Source organism: Schistocerca piceifrons, chromosome 1 (genome assembly GCF_021461385.2).
Source record: "Schistocerca piceifrons isolate TAMUIC-IGC-003096 chromosome 1, iqSchPice1.1, whole genome shotgun sequence".
In the NCBI taxonomy this organism is placed as follows: Eukaryota; Metazoa; Arthropoda; class Insecta; order Orthoptera; family Acrididae; genus Schistocerca; species Schistocerca piceifrons.
The window spans coordinates 173,848,409-173,865,684 of record NC_060138.1 but is presented as its reverse complement, the minus strand read 5'-3'; the positions used below and the strand labels follow the sequence as shown (position 1 = coordinate 173,865,684).

The window sequence follows — 17,276 nt, the reverse complement described above, 5'->3', positions numbered from 1 at the left end:
ATTGACATGCGTAATCACACTTCCATACTTCCCAGCAGGTGTTTATCCCATAGGCTAGGGGTGATGCGGTTCTGTAACATATCTGTGTACCGCAACGTTAGTCACAAATTTAACTTCGCTTATCGTTAATCCGTTACTATGGGATAAATACCTGCTGGAATGTACGACGGTAATGCAGGATGGCAGCAGACCGTATTATTTGTTTCGGACCTATTGATAAGTATGGAAGTATGGAAGTGTGATTACGCATGTCAATCACATCGCGATTACGGGCAGCATGGGGTTCACGCCTGAGCCTCAGGACGTGCGCTAGCAGCGCATGTCGGGTGTTTCAAGCGTCAACTTCGCGTCTTAATATCTCGGGATGTAATGGGAATATTGCGATGCAATCAACGCCATTGTGTCTGTGCTTTGTCATGCTATGGATTGCTGCAGAAAAAATATAGGAGGTCCATTTAAAAAAACATAAGTTTGTGTTAAAAAACACATATGCTTTCGTTTTAGAATGTTTCCAAATATGTACATTCATGGGCCCTAGCCCTACAGTGATACGGGTGAAAGTCGTTTTCCAATTGCTGTTATTGTTCCAGAGATATTTTGGGTGGACAAGATAGCTGGGACACCCTTATATACACCAGCAATGTAAGTTCGAAAGTACACCAAACATAAATTCATAGCGCCTCCTGTTCAATGAATCGAATTTTGTGTGGTGGGTTACATAATTTAAAAATATTGCAATAACTCTGGCTATTAATGGCAACGGCCTTGCCGCAGCGGATACACCGGTTCCTGTCAGATCACCGAAGTTAAGCGCTGTCGGGCGTGGCCGGCACTTGGATGGGTGACCGTCCGGGCCTCCGTGCGCTGTTGCCATTTTTCGGGGTGCACTCAGCCTCGTGATGCCAGTTGAGGAGCTACGCGACCGAATAGTAGCGGCTTCGGTCAAGAATCCCATCATAACGACCGGGAGAGCGGTGTGCTGAGCCCACGCCCCTCCTATCCGTGTCCTCCTCTGAGGATGACACGGCGGTCGGATGGTCCCGATGGACCATTTGTGGCCTGAAACGGGATGCTATGGCTATTTATGGAAAGAGAAGCAGTTCACCACAAAATTAACATAAGTGGCTACAGGATTTTAAAATATCATTTTCATCGAATAGTTTGTTTAAGATTGTTTGAGAAAGATTGCTAAGCAGTCAAGTGTACACCTGCAGCGCCGCCGCCCCCCCCCCCCCCCCTTTCCCTCCCGTGTAGTGAGTCGGCATTGGCCGCACTGAAGTGACCTGTCTCTTGCTATCCGTGCTGCTTCATTACATAACATGCCGATATTTTTCGTAATGCTTGTAAGTCGCGTCATGCTGGCCTCCATAGTCAGTAACCTGATTTGCTTGTGGGCAGACCCTAAGGAACGAGGACTACAGCTGAAGTTCCTTTGATTCGAAAAAAAAGCAATATTGGTAGAGTCATACCGATAAGCTGCACGAACAAATTTTTGTGCCAAGTTGCGGAGTATATGCGGGCATTAAGCTCGACTTAGTCTTTCTCTGGATATCTTGCAGTGAACAATGTTGTATGGCGACAAATGCTCTAATCCAGACAGGCGTTTGACCATAGTCCGACGGCGGTGCAATTTTATTGTTGTCTACAGCCACACGTTGTAAAGCTTGACAACATGAGAAATGTTTGCGTCTCTCTGTTGTCATGCATAAGCAAATCTCAACCCCTCTGTTTCCGTATCGCGTGCGCGCGCTTTCTCTCTCCGCCCTCCTACGCAGAGGCGTCTTCCGACGTGCCGCACACTGTAGTCCATGCCTTCTATTTACCTATCCAACTTTACTCTTGCAAGCGATTTCACTTTTGCAATATATAACTCGAAAACAATAAATAAAGAACAGTAAATGCAGCTTACCTCTGTTTCAGTGTCCTTTATTAAAGGCTACCGCTTTCGGAAGATGGAGAATTAATCTTTCAAAACTACATAGCCATTAAGGGGGGGTAGGACGTCAAACGGGCCGACTTGGAGCAGGAGAGGCACCACAGGATATTCTATTTTCTACTTTCTATACTTTTACAAATAAATTCATAAAACATTGTCAGCATGACCAGGAAGGATTCAGGATTCACACTCATAGCAGTGGAAGTGCAAAAGTATAACAAAATAAATTTTTTTTAGATATGAAATTTCATCATTTTTTCACTTACTATTGGCTGCACTTGTAGCTATAGGTATATTTTTCTTCACTAGTAAGAGAGATTCTTTGATGAATTTTGCACAGCACACAAACCATACTTACAGGTGTATGAAACACTGGAATTTTCCAAATCTGTTAAAAGCTGTGGTAAAAATTGAGATAATTAACTACAAAATTTGATTTTTTTCCAAACATAAAGTTTTAAAACGTAACAGCTCATTCATTTTTTCATAAATTAAATAGATTCTAGAGTTTCAGACACCTGTAAGTATGGTTTGTATGCTGTGCAAAATTCATCGAACAGTCTCTCTTACTTATGAAGAAAAGTGTACCTATAGCAACAAATGCAGTCAATAGTAAGTGAAGAAATGATGAAATTTCACATGTAAAAAAAAACTACTTTGTTATGTTTTTGAACTTCCGCTGCTACGAGTGTGCATCCTGAATCCTTCCTGGTCATGCTGACAAAGTTTTATGAATTTACTTGTAAAAGTATAGACAGTGGAAATTAAAATGTTCTGTGGTGCCTCTCCTGCTCCAAGTCGGCCCCCTTAATATTGGATGTAGTGATAGAGGCGAACTATATTTACTGTAATCAATAATTGTCGACATCGCGCTACTAATCAATAAGATTATAATAAATAAGTCGCAAAACTGGCTGTCAAAATCGGCACTACAAGTACCAGCATGATATTTATTTCGTTTTTCTACATACTGCTCTGTAAGATTAACACTTATCCCATCGTTTGTCAAGGTGTCGAATGAATGCAGCGAAGTATTTTTGAACCAGTTGTCGCATCCAACGGCCTCATTCTCGTGAAAGTGTTGCCCAACCAGATGGTTCTGAAGAGCGCTACTAGCTGAAAATCATTGATGGCCAAGTTGTGCCTGTATGGTGAAAGTTCAAGCGCTGGCATAGTCTCTTCATTTGTTTCGTTATGTGCTTCATTCTGAAACAGCTCTGGTACTCACAAAGAGCGTGTTGCAGCGAACGCTGATGTTGAAACTGTCGCTACGTTGCGTGCAGAGGCAACGCGTCTGGGACCCGCAGGCGGCGTGAGGCGGCCCGGGAGGAGCCGTCGCGGGACTGCGCGGGGGTCGATCCCAGGAGTTCCAGTAAGAAGGACCGCAGCAGCGCCCACTGTCTGCGTTTCGCCGACTCCTGGTGCGTACTCTCAACTTCGGCCTGCGTCTATATCCACATACAAACGCCACAAACTTCTGTACAGGGCATCGTCGGGGACTTCAGCATTAAGAGTCTCCCCATCCTGTTCCATTTGTGTATTGAGCTTCTGTATGCACATTGGTCTCTCTACACCTGCATCTAAACTTACCACATTTCTGTGTGTGGTGGAGGCTACTTCTGGTAGCACTGCCATTTCCCCCTCTTCCTTGTTCCCCTAAAGAGCGTTGCGCGGGAAGAACGATCGTGGATAAACCTTTGGACGAGCTCTAATCTGATTCTATCGTCGTGGTCATTTCGTGAGATATACGTCTGCGAGACCAAAACATTGCTCGACTGATGTTGGAACATATGTTCTCGAAATTTCAAAAGTAAACTTCTACATCTACATCTACATACATACTCCGCAATCGACTATACGGTGCGTGGCGGAGGGTACCTCGTACCACAACTAGCATCTTCTCTCCCTGTTCCACTCCCAAACCGAACGAGGGAAAAACGACTGCCTATATGCCTCTCTACGAGCCCTAATCTCTCTTGTCTTATCTTTGTGGTCTTTCCGCGAAATATTAGTTGGCGGCAGTAAAATTGTACTGCAGTCAGCCTCAAATGCTGGTTCTCTAAATTTCCTCAGTAGCGATTCACGAAAAGAATGCCTCCTTTTCTCCAGAGACTCCCACCCGAGCTCCTGAAGCATTTCCGTAACACTCGCGTGATGATCAAACGTACCAGTAACAAATCTAGCAGCCCGCCTCTGAATTGTTTCTATGTCCACCCTCAATACGACCTGATAGGGATCCCAAACGCTCGAGCACTACTCAAGAATAGGTCGTATTAGTGTTTTATAAACGGTCTCCTTTACAGATGAACCACATCTTCCCAAAATTCTACCAATGAACCGAAGACGACTATCCGCCTTCCCCACAACTGCCATTACATGCTTGTCCCACTTCATATCGCTCTGCAATGTTACCCCCAAATATTTAATCGACGTGACTGTGTCAAGCGCTACACTACTAACGGAGTATTCAAACATTACGGGATTCTTTTTCCTATTCATCTGCATTAATTTACATTTATCTGTATTTAGAGTTAGCTGCCATTCTTTACACCAATCACAAATCCTGTCCAAGTCATCTTGTATCCTCTTACAGTCACTCAACGACGACACCTTCCCGTACACCACAGCATCATCAGCAAACAGCCGCACATTGCTATCCACCCTGTCCAAAAGATCATTTTCGTAGATAGAAAACAACAGCGGACATACCACACTTCCCTGGGGCACTCCAGATGATAACCTCACCTCCGATGAACACTTACCATCGAGGACAACATACTGGGTTCTGTTGCTTAAGAAGTCTTCGAGCCACTCAGATATTTGGGAACCAATCCCATATGCTCGTACCTTAGTTAGGAGTCTGCAGTGGGGGACCGAGTCAAACGCTTTCTGGAAGTAAAGGAACTTGACACACAATATCTCTCTTGGAGCGTCTGCACTGAAGTCTGTTGAGCTTACTAAACGATCCTGTGCCGGAATATGCTCGTCTTCGTTGTATCTGCTCTGTCTCTTCCATTAACCCAGCCTGGTAAGTGATGAGCAACATTCAAGAATCAGTCTTGCAGGTGTTTTGTAAGCCACTTCTTTCGTGGATAACTTACACATATGAGCCGAAAACTGTTGACCAGCTCCTTAACTGTGTTGATCCACCTCCGGAACGCACTGTAGCAGCGATTCTGCGTCCCGTGGATTAGTTATGTCTTTATAGACATCAAGCAACCCCTATAAATTATGCACCAGTGGTTTGTGAGCACAGAGCTGGCAGTTCACATTTATTGCATTGGGTTCAAGTCAAGCGAGGTTGGTGGTCAAGACATCAACATGATTTATCAGAATAAAATTCAGTTGTCAGTTGCAAACATATTTTTATTCTACTTTATCGGTTTGGATAAATTAATTTTTCATCTTCGGAAGCTTAGTATTGTTTAGCAGATGCCAAAATCTTCTTCATAAAATCATAATGCCACAACATTTCCAGAAATGTACATATTGGGTGTGATTATTGTAAATACAGATTGACAATTTACAGTAAACCAATACTTCACAGTAAACTAATACCAAAGTTGTGAAGACAACAAATTAATTTTTCGTAACCGATAAAGCGTGTTGCTATTGTGGTCTTCAGTCCTGAGACTGGTTTGATGCAGCTCTCCACACTACTCTACCCTGTGCAAGCTGCTTCATCTCCCAGTACCTACTGCAACCTACATACTTCTGAATCTGCTTAGTGTATTCATCTCTTGGTCTCCCTCTACGATTTTTACCCTCCACGCTGCCTCCAGTACTAAATTGGTGATCCCTTGATGCCTCAGAATATGCTCTACCAACTGATCTCTTCTTGTAGTCAAGTTGTGCCACAAATTTCTCTTCTCTCCAATTGTGTTCAACACCTCCTCGTTAGTTAGGTGATCTACCCATCTCATGTTCAGCATTCTTCTGTAGCACCACATTTCGAAAGCTTCTATTCTCTTCTTGTCCAAACTATTTATCGTCCACGTTTCACTTCCATACATGGCTACACTCCATACAAATACTTTCAGGAACGACTTCCTGACACTTAAATCTATACTCGATGTTAACAAATTTCTGTTCTTCAAAAACGCTTTCCTTGCCATTGCCAGTTTACATTTTATATTTGCTCTACTTCGACCATCATCAGTTATTTCGCTCCCCAAATAGCAAAACACCTTTACTACTTTAAGTGTCTAATTCCCGAATCTAATTCCCTCAGCATCACCCGAGTTAACTCGACTACATTCCATTATCCTCGTTTTGCTTTTGTTGATGTTCATCTTATATCCTCCTTTCAAGACACTGTCCATTCCGTTCAACTGCTCTTCCAAGTCCTTTGCTGTCTCTGACAGAATTACAATGTCATCGACGAACCTCAAAGCTTTTATTTCTCCTCCATGGATTTTAATACCTACTCCGAACTTTTCTTTTGTTTCCTTTATTGCTTCCACAATATACAGATTGAATATCATCGGGGATAGGCTACAACTCTGTCTCACTCCCTTCCCAACCACTGCTTCCCTTTCATGTCCCTCGACTCTTATGACGGCCATCTGGTTTCAGTACAAATTGTAAATAGCCTTTCGCTCACTGTATTTTACCCCTGCCACCTTCAGAATTTGAAAGAGAGTATTCCAGTCAACATTGTCAAAAGCTTTCCCTAAGTCTACAAATGCTAGAAACGTAGGTTTGCCTTTTCTTAATCTCCTAAGATAAGTCGTAGGGTCAGTATTGCCCGATAAAGTGTAATAAAAATATATTAAATTACAGCCACGAATAAAATAATACATCAACATGAATTCGTTATCAAGTTCCTCAAACTGCTCTAACACGATTTTGAGATCGTGAAAGTAACAGTTACCGTGCTGGAAGACGTGATGGTCTTCGAGGAATACATCAAGCATGAAGGGATGCAGGCGGTTTACAGTAAGGTTCACGCGCTTTACAGCTGTCATAGTGCTTTCGATTACTATCACAGCTCACATATAAGCCCTGATGCCCCACTGCCTGGGATACAACCATCGACATGCTGTGACAAGAAACGTAATCCATTCAACCAGGCGACAGGTTTCCAGTGATCCACGCTCCAGTCTCGATGATCCCAGGTCCATTGCATTAGTAATTGACAGTATTGTTGGTTCAACATAGGATCACATAGGGATCGTCTGTTGGAAGCCCCAATTTCAACAAAGTGAGTTGAATGGTGTTCTCTAAAACATGTATCTGCACCGGCATGGTATACTATACTGATATCTGTCAAAGATCACCGCCTATCCTGCTGTACACAGTGGGAAAACCTCTGATCTCCACTTTCTGTGATTTCAACCACTTTCCTTTGATGCTCACAACGTTAGCACACGAACATCCAACCAGCTTCACCATATCCATGATGCTACTTCCAAGGCGCTGGATTCAAACAATCTGCCCAATGCCAAAGTCTCTTTCCCATTTGCAGTCCGAATCCTCCCTAGAACGATTTCCCATTCGTCTCTGCTCCGCTTACATACTTCCCTTGCCACATCACGTGCCCACAACACCAGCCATCGGCATTCAGTCTCGTGGTGGGCCGTGGTCATAATGTTTCGCCTCATCAGTGTACATTTCCTTAATATTCTTCCCATGACTCTCAGACTGCTATCTGTTTTCCCTAAAGTTAGTTTTATGTGTTCTTTCCACGTTAGGATGCTCCGTAATGTTACTTCTCGGTATCTTACAGTTATTAAAGTTGAAAGTTGCGTCCCGGCTCTGGATCAGAGTCTAGTCTCGGAGTATAAGTGCAGTGCTCGTTATAAAACAAATCTTTGATCGTACAACACGAGCGAATGCAATGCTTGTACTGTTGTCTGAATTGTTAATGTAACTGATGTAGCCATTGCGTACAATTATAACGCCGTCACAGTGTGCTTACGTGCACAAGCTTATACAGGGTGTTTCAAAAAGGGGTTTACAGTTTTAAAACTTCATATAAATTTATTGAAAGAAGATATACAGCTGGGTTTAGTGTTGTTTTGTAGGGAAACACATCAAGTTTTTTTACCTTAAACTAAAGATGTTATATGTGTCTCCCGTAGGTTATCCTGCATACATCCCAGCGGAAGTCAATTTCGTCCAAACTCGCTGTAGCATTGCAGGTGTAACTTGCTCAGTGGCGGCGTAGATTCTTGCTCTAAGTTCAGGCAGAGAAGCCGGCACAGGAGGTACAAACAAGATATCCTTGATGAATCCCCATTTAAAAAACGAGTTATGTAAGGTCTGCAGAACGCGGGGGCCATGCAATTGGCGCGTCACGGCCAATCCATTGACCTGGAAAACGGTCACTGAGAAAATCCCGGACGTCAGCCAGAAAGTGGGGTGGTGAACTGTCTTGCATGAAGTAAACATTTCGTTCTTGGTCATCCTCATCGATCTGTGGCATCAAAAATTGTTGTATCATATCCAGGTACACTATCCTGTTGATGGTTCTCTCACACAAAAAAAGGGACCGTACACTTTGTTCTTGCTCAATGCGCAAAAAACGTTCAATTTAGGGCTGTCACGAAAGTGTTGCAATGTTTGATGTGGAATTTCACTGCCTCAAACCCTACAGTTACATTTGTTAAGCTTGCCACTTAAATGAATAGTCGACTCGTCAGAAAAGATGATTTTGTCCAAGAAATGTTCATCCTCATGTAATCGATTTAACATGTCCGCACAGAAGTTCTTGCGAGCAATTTTATCAGCGTCTTTTATTGCTTGTACGATCGTCAATCTGTAAGGTTTCAAATGCAAACGGCTCCTCAACACACGCCAAACCGTGGTATTCAGGATTTAGTCCGCGAGGTGCACGCCTGGTCGATTTGGTACTGCTGTTCTCAAAACGTTCTCTCACTCCCTCAGCGACGTCGTCAGATGTGCTTGGACGACCTGATGATTTCCCACGACTTACCGGACACCCTTTTTCTACAAAACACGTGTGCCACTCATAAATTTTAGACGTACTAGGAGGATCTTTAGCGTACTTGGTACGGAAATTACGCTGAACTGCTGTTGCTGACTTCAATTCTTCAAACCAAAACACACAGCCCTCTTAAACGCAACTGCCGCTAGCGCTCCTTACGGTGCGATTCGCCGCTAGCAAACTGCACGAGACAAAACTTGATGTATTTCCCTTCAAACTGACACTACAATCACCTCTGTAGGTTCTATGAATTAATTTATATGAATTTTCAAACTTTTAAAGTCCTGTTAGTCTGTCGTCTAAACATGGGAAAGCTGTAGGACAACGTAAAGGATCTTGGACTCTAAGTCAAGACTGAGATTAACAGATATTTATTTGCTCTAATGACTAACAAAAACCACACTAAAATTTAACAGAGAACAAATTTCTCTGACACTCAGATCAGATTACGAAATTATGCTAACACTATGGGGAGGTACAGAAAGCGTGGCAGATTGTATGGAGGAAGCGCAACAAAGTCTGCTCATCTCGTCAGCTCACAAAATCAAAGGTGACGATGAAACAAGATGCCACAAATTATAACCAAATTAAGCAACGCAAGTCGCATGGTAAAGTAAGAAAGTATGAGCTCATCAGAAAATGAAGTGCACTGCAACAATTGCGACACTTACATTTCACCAAAGTCAGCAAACTGTCCACCTATGAGCACCAAATAGCGGCCAGGAGACGAGTGTCCCTTACAGTGGGTGATGATCGAATGACAAAGCATAAATACACCTACACAATTCTCTCGTTTCAGAAATGGGACAATTCAATGTTGTCGCCAATCTGACTAATGAGAATATCACATATTTCTTGAAAGAAACAGGGAGAACGCTGCAGAAACTTCCTAACAAGTAAGAAGTTTGTACTGCGATGAAACAGTGTCCCATAGATTGGTCCGCTCCTTCGCAGTAAGCACGATGTCAGGGGAACAAATCGACTGGGTACACCAAATTCTTGCTTAAAAGCAACAGACGTTCCCACGCTGGTCGGGCAGCGTCTCGCTGTTTCGTCTTTTGGTGTCTGAACAGAATAGGCAAAATTGTTGTGCTCAATAATTCTCTGTAGATGACACTGGCGCCTTCCGCTCGAGGTCAGGAGGGGCGCTCGCTCCGCCGATAGATGCCGCAGCCGTACTTCCGCAAAAACTGTCTCGCTATCAGGGGACCTCCACCCTTCCTAATGAGATTCACCGAGCGCCTCCTGCTGACAAAGAGGACCCAGAAACCACACCGGGAGAATACCTCCCCAGTGACAAAAAGGCAAAACTTTCCTCCTAGAAAATGAGCCCACTACACTCTAAACAAAATTAATCACGAAACGGTGAAAAAAATGAATGAACATCACGTAGCGACTGGTGACTGAAATGTCACACTGTTTTCTGTCATTTATTACTAACAGCATAATCACAAAGTAATAGGTCTCCTACTTATTGTATGCAATGTGTTACACTTACTTATGTTCAGAGTCAACTGCCAGTACTTCACCAATAATCGATCCTCTGCAGGTTTTCATGCATTTCGCTACAATCTTTGAGGTTGCCACCTTTGTATAGACGATACAATCACTTGAGAGAAATTGTCCAATAGATAATTTATTTACATAACAAAATGAAAATTGCTCCTATCGTAGCACAAAGAAAAGTCGAACATGTCCTGTGCTGAGTTAGGGTTGTGAATACACGGAACTAGCTTCTCGACTGACACTATGTGGTCAAAAGTATCCAGACACCCACAAAAACATAAGTTTTTCATAAAATATGCATCGTGCTGCCACCTATTGCCAGGTAATCCATATCAACGACCTCAGTAGTCATTAGACATCAGTATTGGTACTAAGTTCGTTCTGCCACACTCTGCATTGATGCCAGATGTATCCAAGATGGCGGCGATGACGTCATCAAAGATGGTGGAGTGTAGACTTGGCAACATTGCATGATGTAATCCAAGATGGTGGCCATGATGTAAGCTGATGACACAAGAACCGTTATCCAAGATGGCGGCTTTAGGTGGGAAAGTGCCATGCCCCACCATCCCTGCCATGCCCCCTAGCACAGAATTCAAATTCCAACAGGACAATGCAATCTCTACTAACCTAAGAAAATGGCGGGAAAGAAAGGTCACTTGGGCTACCTCCACTAACCTAAGTCACCCGACTGCCACCTCTTCCTAGAGATCTAGGGATTGGCGCGGAGTTTGAATGTTGGCGGTAAAGAAAGGTTACTTGGGCTATCTCTACTAACCTAAGAAAATGGCAGGAAACAAAGGACAGTTGGACAACCTCCAAAAACCTCCAACTGCCACCTCATCCTAGGAAATGGCGGGGAGAGGACTCGACTTATACTGGACATAAGTCTTTATTTTGCATGCACTATTTATTTATACAATTAGAGGCAGTATCACCATCAAGTGTGTTCATCACAAGGTCTGGGTCTAGTACACAGTACCACCACCAGAGGGCACTGTCGTCCCTTCTGTGACATAATCCAAGATGGCGGTCTGATGGTGAAGAGGAAGGGCCTCATAACAGGAAATTCAGGGGTATATTGTTTATTTTTGAAAAAATCAGTTTTGGGGGGTTGGATTTCTCTTGCTCATCTTTCAATGCTGTTTGAAAACATGTAGGTCTTATAAGAAGTAATTATGTGGAGCAAACATGATGCATAACCTAATGTTTGGCACTGTACTCTGGGTGTCTTAACTAGAGCGATATTGGGGTGCGGATCCACAATATGCCGCACAAGCCATAGGGTTTGAAGGTGGATCTGCCATGCACAATGTACGGAGCGGTGTTGGGATGCAGATCCACAATATACCACACACGAGTTACCGTTCGAGTGTGAATCTGCTGCACACTATACATATACCGTGACCAATGTTTGGAAGTGGATACACCACACATTGCATCTGGGATAGGGTTTGTCAGTGGACCAATCAAGTGCTATGTACGAAAACATTTTCGATGTTCGAAGTTTGGTTCACCAGAGAGGGGACTGGGTCCTGGGAGCCTTCTGCGGCAGTAAGAGGAAGAAGTATGTGGAAGCAAGAGGAATCCAAGAAAACGTCGACATGGAAGCGAAGGAAATCAGGAAAGCAGTAAATTTTTCTCTGTTGAGGTAGCATTATACTGTGTGTTTTTTGAGGTACCAGTGATACACGCGAGTTGACTACTGTATTTGACGCTTCTCAGGAAGACAGAGAACCATCTGCATCTAAACTTACATGCATCAGCGTCAAAGGATAACAGAGTGTGGACGGGGTGATCGATTGACATGGAGCTGTAACGGGGTATGAATTAATGGTTGACTGATGATGCATTCTAGAGAGGGAGTGGTTGCTGCAGGTCAATTTTTCCACTGTTCTGTCAGGATGCATCATTCACATGACATAGCCTGCCTTCTACTCATATACAGTCACGTGTTCTGTATGTGATTTAAAGCACTGTGTACTTGCGATCGTTAACGGTAAACCTGTCGGTCATCAGAGGACTTCCATCTCATGTGTGATGAAATGTGACACATTCCCCTAATCGAACTATGATTTATGCAATGTACTCCATCCCCCTATCGCATCTTGGATGTAAAATCAAGACTTCGGCGTCATAACTAATTTGGTAGGTGCTTGTGAGGCATGCAATCCCTGTGTATACATTTGCCTGACAGGTGTGCTGTTTACAGAGTTAGTGGCGGAATGACTTGTCAGATGCTGCTGCTATCCATTTATCTGTTTCCTTGTAGTAGGTATCCCCCGCTACCAACGATCATTTTACATAGGTCTGAGGCAGGCATAGTATAATTTCTTAACCATGATTGGATGTGAACAGTCAATGCTATCCATCTCTGGAAAGCTATATTGTGTTCGTATCACACACAGCCGATGTTTCACAACAGTAGTTTTATGGTTCAGTAACATAGTTTATCGTAGAGAAACTGGGAAGAAGGATGTATGTCCCGCACTTGAATTATATTTATTACATTGAAATATTAACAGTGCTACATTCCATATGACTCATAGGTTGCAAACGCAAGCGATCTAACATTATAGTCCGTTTTAAGTGCAGAATATTGTAGCCTTAGGAGTGCATATGTTTATGTTCTCTCTTACCACTACCTTCCAGGTACTGAACCTACCTAGACTCTGGAACAATACTTTAAAATTGATAGCTTGGTTGATTTACGTAAAGATGCGTCGGACTCCAACCACCTGGAGCTCCATCACGAATACATATCTTTCGTTTCCTGTTCTTCTTAACTGTCAGCATTTACAACAAGTTATTTTCAAATCTGTTACTATACATCGATAGGGAGTGCTAACCTTCTTGACATGGGCACCTCTTGAGAAATCTTGTGTGCCGGCCGGAGTGGCCGAGCAGTTCTAAGCGCTACAGTCTGGAACCACGTGACTGCTACGGTCGCAGGTTCGAATCCTGCCTCGGGCATGGATGTGTGTGATGTCCTTAGGTTAGTTTAAGTAGTTCTAAGTTCTAGGAGACTGATGACCTCAGAAGTTAAGTCCCAAATATTGTGTACTTGGATGGGTGAGGACTCAGTAAGCTCCGTTCATGCACAAGATGTCGAATGTAGCGGTCTACTTCTGGTTGGTTGCAGATTAAATCGGTAGCAGATCGGGCTCGTCAATGACAGTGTTAGGGGGTCTTTCATTCTCTAATTTTACCCTAAGACTTGTGAGAATGCTCTGTGACTCCCATCAGCACAGAGATGGATCGTAAATTAATCACTATGCTCGATGTGTTAGAAATATGTAGAGTGCTGTCTGATATACTTTGATGATGGATGTGTTCGAGAATTAACAATGAATGGACGTACAGCATAGTCATCTATCTACATTCGCAATGATACTCGCAAAGTGGAGAAGGGGTGGTTTAGCTATGATACTGAAATTGGAAACCATGCTGTCACATCATTGGTCGGTGTTGAAATTAGCGTAAAATTGCTCACAGTATCAACTATGATGCTTATTATTTCAGTACTTGAGCGGTGTCTTACCCATCCCACCGTCCACTGGCGCGCTGTTGGTAATAACATAATGATTGACTGTCAGCGCTTGTTTGAGTTGTAGAAGGAGTGTTGTGGCAGGGTGACAACTTCTGGGGATGGCTAGCACCGAAACAGTGATCACATACACGACTGCAATATGAGGAATCAGTCGAAATGGAACGCAGAGCCATCAGCTATTCTGTCAATGTGACAGATGAGTTTAAATGTAGTTTGGAAACGCACGCCAACGCCGTAAATCTCGTCCAATTTCTTTATGTTGTAAACGACTTTTATTTAAAATCATTGAGTGTGTGTGGTGTTACGGTAACAGCAGTAACAATATGATTTACACAGTTCGACATCTAGAGGTAGCCCAATTGACCTATCTTCCCTCCAAAATTCAAACTTCCCCCACGGGGGCTTGGCAGGGGTGGCATTTTTCAGCCACCGTGGGTAATGGTAGTCGCGTCATCAGCTGACGTCACAGCAGCCATCTTGAATGACGTCAAGCGTGTCACAGTGTGACGTCTTGGAGAATGGTACTTTGCGGTGATGTCCGCATTGTCTGCAAGAGGCAGTGGATCAGCACGTCTTAATGTCAGTTTAGAACCTGACACAGACATCGAAGTAGTGGCAGAAAAACAATATGTTCGGTAGTGTACACAGCGTGTTAGAGCAGAAAAAAAAAGTTTCAAACAATGAGACAGTGCCGCAGGGGGCGTCTCTTGCAGCTTACAGTATAGTCCATGGGATATGATCATCCAACTAGAGTACAGGTGATGGAACTTTAAACTGGTCTCTACAGTTCATCAATACCGGTATATTTAATAAGATCATCACATGTGCTTGATACCTGCATGCATGTGGTATTTGTTTTTGATATGTGGGAGGGAGATGCGGTAAAAATCTTGTCTAGTTCTCAATCGGATGAAGTTAGTTGAGCTTTTATAGTTTGTAATTTTTCTCTGATTGATGGTACAGAATAACGAATATAGCATCTTGGGTGGGGGATAGATGTGAATGGACGTGGATCTGTAGTACTTGTATGTAGTTTTGGAGTGCACCACAATGCAGTAGCAAAAATCCTCATCTTCTCAAGGCTGGAATTTTACTGTAGTAGACAGGTTCGAGAAATGTGACTTGCTTCGAGATATGAGAGTGCCAGAAATATGATTCACTTGTGGCTGTGATCCAACGCAGGTATGTGCTTGAATGGAGGGACTTGAATCCAATTCATAGACTCCATTTCTAGCAGATAGCGTAACACTAGAGATCTGAAAAGCTAGTGTACATTTCTCAACCATTGCCTCTAGCCCAGAGGATATATCAACGACTCTCACACATTGCATTGAGACAGAATGTGTTGCAAATACTGGAGAAATATCTAGCGACAGCTGCGTGAGGGGTGTTGCAAATACTGGTTTCATACCCAGCTCCTTAGCTGAATCACTTTCAAAATTTTGCGATTTTATGATGATGTTGCATCATGGGCTATGTGTAACCGGACTGCTGGTCTGATAATACACATACCTACAATCACCATCTCGGTATTTGGAAAAACCACATGATTTGTAGGTATCGCCATATGTAGATTTATAAAGCCGATATAGCTTTTAACGTGGATACTTGTGTGCACATGTAGAACCAAGACCGCTTGTGACAGTAATATGCAGTAGTTGTTGTAGCCGAGCGGTCTAGGCACTGCAGTCATGGACTGTGCGGCTGGTTCTGGCGGAGGTTCGAGTCCTCCCTCGGGCATGGGTGTATGTGTTTGTCCTTAGGATAATTTAGGTTAAGTAGTGTGTAAGCTTAGAGGACTGATAACCTTAGCAGTTAAGTCCCGTAAGATTTCACACACATTTGAACATTTTTGAGTAGTTGTTGGGGTCGGGTTTTTTAACATCTAGCGGTTTGTAAGACGATTAAACCTCTCTTTCTAAGACACGGTGGTAGCACTCGCAAGAAAAAATTATGAGACATGTCGACCCATCGTTGATTTTCAGTCAGTATTATTTCATATTGCCAGCGATCAGTTATTGACGAATTATTATACTTAGTAGTAGGGGGTGCGTGATAGGTTCGCCTAGAGCATCGGGCTTATAAACTATGTGTTTGTGTACAGACATGTGCAAAGGAAGGTCTGGATTTTGTGATGAGTACCATGATATGCAAAGGGAAGAATATGTCAAGTCATAAGAATGGTAGTGATATTTCTATTTCCAGAGCCATAGCCGTCAACAGGGTGTATTACCGATACTTCGCTGATGGTTGAATGTCGTTCAACTGAGATTGCAATCGTAACATTTAGTTGTAAGTACAGATATCTTTGGATGATGATTCTATCTGTACGTGCTCTGCCCACAGCACTGGTGACCTGTGCGGGGGTGATTCACATTTCCCGTTAACGGTAGGAGCTATCAGACTGGAAAGGGCTGTTGGAATGTAGGAATGTAGATGAATTAACCGTGTTGTCCTCCAGACAACCGAATAGCGAACTAATACTTAGTATGTGTTGGATAGCTTTTGTGATCGCGTGGACATTTGTGAAGAATGAATATGGATGTGTATTTACGCTGGATCGTTATCCCCTCCCATGTACATTGTTCGGTTGACTGCTTCTGCACATTTCGCGATTTTATTTACTTGAGAGAAGATCGACTGTCGTGTGTATTGCAACAAGTGTGTGGAAGACACGTTTCCCGGTTCTCTAGACATGAGAAACACCTTAGTTGACATTGTAAATTATAGGGATAATTTGGAATCTTTTACATCACCGACATCGGTGTTAGCGAGTGGAAATATCAGTTTTCTCCATTTTTTTCGAGTTTCCGAGTAATTGTCTTCGCTGACAGGATGAGTTTCTAGTTACTCAGTGGTCTACAGCATGCTCGACCTAGCTAAAGTTACGGGTTTCTAGAGAAATAATTTCCAGTCTGTGTCTTCGGAATTATGTTGCGCGAGCGATCGGTATGATATCGCTATGTGCTTGATATCGAGAAGTACCGCGAAAATGGTATAATATTATGGCAAACCATGCGAAAATACATGTGTTCTTGTAACCCAAGTGTCTGGAGATTGGTGTAGAAAAGTGAGCAAGCAAGTAGGTCCGGACCAGAAACAGTAACAGAAACGGTAACACGTTCCTGCTGAGGGGAAACGAGTCCGAATTTATAAAACAATTGTGAGAGTGACTTTGGTCCGCTGAGGGCGCTCTGGTCGCGCATTGGTAGTGGATGACTTCCGATCACATACCTCGCATGGAAATATCTAGTGCTGCGAGGAGTACAAAAGGGTGACTTTGTATGGCGCACGAAAGTAAATGTTATGTTTACTACATCGACACAGTAAGTGGT

General features: G+C 43.2%; 1 pseudogene; it reads left to right on the top strand.

Moving 5' to 3' along the window:
• The first annotated feature begins 755 nt into the window (after nt 1–755).
• On the top strand, nt 756–873 carry LOC124724459 (annotated as a pseudogene).
• Nucleotides 874–17,276: the final 16,403 nt, after the last annotated feature.